At 34.8% G+C, this 6481-nt stretch overlaps 1 long non-coding RNA gene across 1 annotated transcript; it reads left to right on the top strand.

Moving 5' to 3' along the window:
* The first annotated feature begins 350 nt into the window (after positions 1-350).
* On the top strand, positions 351-4422 carry LOC145420520 (uncharacterized). The gene is made up of 3 exons (XR_013901845.1): positions 351-916; positions 2844-2999; positions 3447-4422. It is a non-coding gene; the product is annotated as an uncharacterized LOC145420520 (long non-coding RNA).
* Positions 4423-6481: the final 2059 nt, after the last annotated feature.

Raw genomic sequence — 6481 nt, 5'->3', positions numbered from 1 at the left:
AGGGTTTAGACCTGTGCTGTTCCCTTCTGTCTTATAGTGAACACAAACTATTTTTTGGACTGGCACAAATAATTTGTGTGCCTTCTTGTTTCATGCAGAACACCTGATTGTTCTGTAAATGGATTTAAATGGTTATAATTAAAAAAAAAAACGCCTGAGGCCTTGGCTGCATTTTTAGGTAAATAGTACCATATAACTTTGTTGTTTGCAAAACGTGTGCATAATTTTTAGAAATGTACAATTTCTATTTGCATTTCAAGTTATGAAAATGATTCGTTAAACATGTTTGTGGGTTTTACAGTAAAAAATATAACTTTTTTCTACTCCGATTTTGAATTTTTTGTCTGGATTTAGATCAATTGTGCTAATATAGTATGCCAAAATGAAAAAAGATAACTCAAATTTCAGATATTTGAGGTTGTGCTGAAAATAATGATACCAAACAAGGCAAGATAAACAGTTTTTAAAGGTGAAATATAGAGGTAAAATCAAAAGTAGTCAAAAACGGCCAGTTATACCCTGGACCCCAGAGGGTTAATAAACGTCTCGCCTTCAAGATCACTTTCGGTCTTCAAGTATCTGCTTTTGGGTCTTCACTTCAGAAACATTACAGTTATTGGTGTAAACCACACTGAAAAAAATGCAATAGGGTGGTTGTTGAATTTGCATAGAATTACTTCATATATCCAGCATGACTAATTTAAATTTCACATCTAAACATATTTTTGTCTTTTAATTTTCACATATTCTTTAAGAATATTCATTCTTTTAGAACAAATCATGTTGAAAAGAAACAAGTTAGTCGTGTTTTATCCTCAAGCTCCGCCCCCTGGAAAGGAAAAATCGGCTGCGCTGTCCGCCATTTTTGTCTCTCGCTTTGGAAAATCTACTACCATCTGGAGTTTTACACTTGAAGGTAAATAAGATTTTAAAGCTAACACACCAGTGAGAACGAGTGTAGACCCTTTATATAAGTGGACTTTTACTGGGGTGTTGTTATTTTACAGGTATGTGGGCTGTTTATCGAAAACCATGAGAGGCCAATGTTAGCTAGCTCCAGTTAGCTAATGGTAACCGAAATTATGCGATAAGCAAATTAGTAATTAACATATATAATGTGAGTTAATATTGTTTCTATATTCTTTCAGTCTAAATTAACAGACTATTACAAACTTGCATCGGTGTCTGTAGTAAGTGGTGGTACCTGCAGTGTCTTAACCATTAAACAAGCTAATGTAGGGCCGGGATATGACTAGTTTGTTGAAACATGTCTGCTGCCAATGTGACTGCTCACACACGGTAACATTACCAGCACATAGCCACAGCCGCTATAAACATGCTGAAAGGTCAATCTAGCTTCTGTAGTCAGCAGCTGGAAGACTCAACACAGACCCAAGATTCAGTGTAACGGTTATCTAAATGTTGTGTGTCCTGTTTGTAAGCCCAGAAAAAGAAATTAAATAAAATGACGACCTTGAGCTTCAAGCTAATGTAAGCGTAATGCTATAGCATAAAGCGACTAATGCAATGATGAGGTTGTTAAATTAGTAAAAATACAGTAAATATATCCAACATGAATCATTTATATTTTTGGTCTAAACATAATTAAGTCTCACGCCTTTCACTTGTTTTAGAAGGATGTTCAGTCTTTTAAAACCAGTCATATCAAAATAACAGAAAATAGTTATGTTTTCTGTTGAAACTCCACCCCCCAGGGTGTGTTCTACGAGGGAAAATTCACTGTGGCGGTCCGCCATTTTTTGTCTTCGCTTCGTTTACGTTTGGTGCTGAGCTTTACTTTGTCAAGGTAAACTGAAAACTACATGTTTGAGAGGAAACGAAGAGAACATCCATTAGATGGGGAAGTTTTTCTCATGAATTGCTGTTGAGCAACATAATGTAAAAAACAAGTCATTCCTTAAGTTAACTAACGATAATGCTAGCTTAAGCTGCGGGACAATATTATGTGCATTAGCTTTTTTTCAGTGTGTGCCCAGTCACATCCGCTTGTTTTTTCTCAGTGAATACAGACTAACAAACTTGTGTCCATTTAGTTAACTGGTTGTACCTAAAATGTTTTAGTTATACAGTTAAATAAGCTAGTTTGCCATGGGGTGGGCTCTGTGTGTGTTGGGGGGGGGGGTGTCTTCACTAAAGTCGGTTTATTTAGGGCATGACACCTATGCAGTACTCATTAGGAGAGGAAGTGCATGACGTGGGGCTTTATTTCATGTTCTGGGGCAGTGAATGTAATCTACTGATAACATGTTAAAGACACACAAAAACCCAACAAATTATTTTAACTGATTTATAGAGAGACTGAGAGGAGGGCTTAAAGAGATAAAAATAATGACAGTATAAATATGTTAAATTTATTTTTTCTGTATCGATATATGGTGCTTATCCCTGCTGAAGGGCAGATTGGTGTTGCTTCAGAACAATTCTCTAGCGCTGTTATGTAGAGGTGTTACTATTAAGGTTTTAATAACATTATTTTATTTACTAGTGAAGATTTGCATATGTTATCTCACATTCTGTAAGGTAAATTTTCTGGAAAGGTCAAATTAACTAATTTAACTAAGTATTAATGAAAGACCTTGATGTGTATATGACAATAATAGATGTAGTTTCTGGGTCATTTGGCAGAACTGCAAAATGGCCAGAAGGAGGCAACTGCTGTGGTTGCAAACAGGCTTTGGGTGGTTTGGAAGTAAGGGCAACTATGGAACTGCTCAGCAACATGGGACCCATAGCTAATAAATAGTAATATAACTTTGTGTGGATGTAACCTTGTGAGATTTGAGATTTTGACAGCATTTTTATGTGACAACTTCTCTTTTTAGATAAATGCAGAGTTTAAGCGCATTACCACCATGCCACTGCAGTCCAGATTACTCTCGCAGATAGATGTGCTATCTGACAAACTAATAAAGGTCTTCAAAAGGCGAGGAGGACAAATAGGAAGAAGACTTCAGAACATTCTGGAGCCCACGGCCCAGGTAAGAAAAAAATTAATTTGTGTATACACTTTAGGGAAAATAATAATTTTAACAAAATGCTGCTTGTCACTCTATGCCAGGAGTATGTTGAAAATCACCTGGGATTTTCACAATTTACCATGGGTGCGTTTTTTTTTCTTTTTCTTTTACCTGCATTTTTCTATGTGTGGAGTTGATAGTTGAACACCTCTCTGTGCTCTGACAGTATTCTGCTTCTTTGCATGGAGATTTCACTTCATTACCTTTTTAAGCATTCTGAGGACTCAAATCACATGCTGTAATGAATCCATTTTTGTTCACCTAATGTGTTAATGTTAATTAATTTGTGTATACACTTTAGGGAAAATAATATTTTTGGAATAGTGACACAGATTAAAATAAGATTTGGTATAATGTTCTTTGACCAGTGTTCTGTTTAATTAAATTTTGGAATTCTGCATTTTCTAGGCCAAAGATGAAGCCATTATCCAACGATCTAATAAGGAAACAACCATGGGAATTTACATCATAAAGTCAAGAGATGCCAATGGCAGCCCTGAGGACATCGGGATAGTCCTTGAAGGCCAGAGAGTCTGGCAGGATTTGGATAACTATACCCTAGCAGCTGCAATGCTGTTTGGACTAATGTACACTTTGAACCTCACCTACCCACTGGAAAAGTATACCTTTGAGGTATTATAGAAACTGGTTATGGAGCTCAAAAGAAACAGCCTTTCAAAGAAGGCCCAGGTTTTCAGGACCAGACTGTACAATTGAACAGTTTTCCAGTTATGATGTGGGAACAACATGTTTACCTCTTCAAATATGTACCATCCTTTCTTTTAAGCCAGCACTGGTAAAGTTGCAGGACATAGTGAAACTTATTTTTCTGGCACTTTTCAACTTGGGGCCTTTATTACTGCAGTTTTCACTTTTCAAGCCATGACTCTTTTAAAAAAAAATTCAAACTTTGAATGTCCATTTTTCTCAATGGAAATGGTGCCTTGCACCAATTTCACCAGTTTGCAATTTTTTCCCCAAGGTGCACCACTACAAACAGATTGCATTGTCTAGTATTAGTGATTGTGATGTTTAGTGATAGAAGCAAGCCAATACTAATCAGTTTAGGTCTCTTGGTTGTGTGCCTGTGGGTTATAATGTTATTTTAAGTCTCTTCTTTGTGTCATTTTAATAATTACACCCCTGTTGCCATATTACCTTATGGCTCTTACATTTAAAAAACTATTTTTTACATAAGCGCGATGTCATAAGGCCCCACAATGTTGAATTCAGGTTACAGCAGATAACTTTGAGGAATGTTGTGGAATGTTTTTCAAGAGATGCATTGTACAAATATGACTCATGTATATTTTGGAAGCCTGAATTGAAAGTCCATTGTTACAACTGTGTAGTATTTTCAAAAATACAGGTCATTGTTCAAAAATGTTTTGCTTATTTCTTTGATTGAAGAGAAAGTGTACAGTACATACAATAGGATCAGCCTTAATTTAGTTTTATTTATTGAACACTCAATTATATACTATATTATATTATATATTATATATTAGAAATTTGTTATAAAATAAAATAAGCTTACCATAAAATAATCTTGTCAATATAACACATAGTAGTCCAATACAATTAACACAAAAAGTTCATGTCTGATAAACAAGTGGTTTCTATAAATATTTGACCGGAATGAAAAACATAACAACAACATAAAAAAGTCATGTTTGTGTTACCAGAAAAATGTGTGCAGGTATAACATAAAAAACTAAGGTTAACCAAACATAACTTAATTTCGTGCAACCGATTACAATAATTTTTTTACGTTTATACCACTGATTATTTTTTTCAGTGCATAACATAAAATTTTAAAAAGATCTCAATTGCTAACAAACAAACAGACAATTACATTATTTGAAAAAAAAAAATATTCTTCAAATGAAATGAAATAAATTCTATTTATATAGCGCTAGATCATAACAACAATCACCTTACGGTGCTTTATATTGTAAAGACCCTACAATACAACTCCAACAATCAGATGGCCATCTTTGAGCAAGCACTTGGTGACAGTGTATAGGAAAAACTCTCTTTAAACAGGACTTTCCTGGTTTCTTCTGTTACGAGTGCAGCAGAACCAGAACCACGGCATTACAGCCATGACTTAAAAACAATTTGTTAGCAGTAAAAATTTAGGGGCTGCATATCTATGAAAAACCTGCTTCATCATCCAAGAAGCTAAATCATATACCAAAGGACTTAGAAACAATAAGAAGTCTTATATAGTTGAAAATGGATGTTCTGAATCCCTGCCTCAACACACACAATTCATCATGCAAACTAAGCTAACAAAACACAACATATATCTGGTCTTTTTTTTTTTCTGAGAAACGCTCTGCAGAATTCTGTTATAACAGCAATTCATCTAGAACTGCAGACTTTATTTGGGGCACATTACCAATCTAAAAACGCCACATCTTCCTTTGGAAAATCACTTTGTGCACAAAAACAAGAAAAGTCCATTTCAGGAAAATGGAACTACAGTCTTTGTTGTTCTGTCTGGAGGCTGAAGATATGTTGGTGTTAGAGCAGGAAAAAGGGGACAGGAAAGCTGTGGATAAGACCTGCTGTTGTGCCTTCCCTCAGCCTTGGGGAGGTGGGGAAGCTTGTGAATATTTGACCTCGGGCTGGGGAGGGTGAGCCTTCTTCCTCAGCGATTGCTGTTTAATCCATCTTAGAGCCTTACCTGTGGCACAGTTAGCCTCATGGGCTAACACAGACTGCTCTGTGCAGAGAAGGCAATCACAACAGTGCAAGACATAAAATGTGTGCAACATTTCATAGATTGACTTGGTTTATATGGTTTTTATGTGGATTGCACAACACTGGTCACTATATTCTTCATTTCCAGTTAATACTTGTACAGCTGCTGTTATTGTGTGTGTGTGTATATATATATATTTATTTATTTATATTTCTTCATACATTCTTATATAGTTCTATACTGTGTATTGTGTATTTTTTTGTACAGTTATTTTATTTTCAACTTTAATTTATATATTTTATCTTATTCTTTCCCAGTTAAATTTACCCTTCATTCTAATTTGTGTTGTACAGTTATTTCATTTTTAACCTTAATTTTTTATATTTTATTCCTTCCTAGTTAAATTTACACTTTAATTTTTCATATTTATTTCCTATCTTATTCATAGCCCTTTCCTTTTTTTTCTTTAGGTCACGAGCAGTTGTCTAAGCATTTCACTGCATATCGTACTGTGTATGACTGTGTACGTGACAAATAAATATTTGAATTTGAATTTGAAAAATTTATAGTGATAATCCCATTTTGCTTGTCTTTTTTTTTCCTCTTGTTATTTTTTTTTTGACATTTGCTTAAATCATCCATGTTATTGTTATGGTAATATGCTTAGCTGCGTGTGGGAAGACGCCAAATGGTCTATTTTTAAAGTCACAGCAAAGAAACTTCCCTATTTATC

Source organism: Astatotilapia calliptera, chromosome 15, assembly GCF_964374335.1.
Source record: "Astatotilapia calliptera chromosome 15, fAstCal68.1, whole genome shotgun sequence".
Classification (NCBI taxonomy): domain Eukaryota; kingdom Metazoa; phylum Chordata; class Actinopteri; order Cichliformes; family Cichlidae; genus Astatotilapia; species Astatotilapia calliptera.
This window is presented reverse-complemented; position numbering and strand designations above follow the sequence as displayed.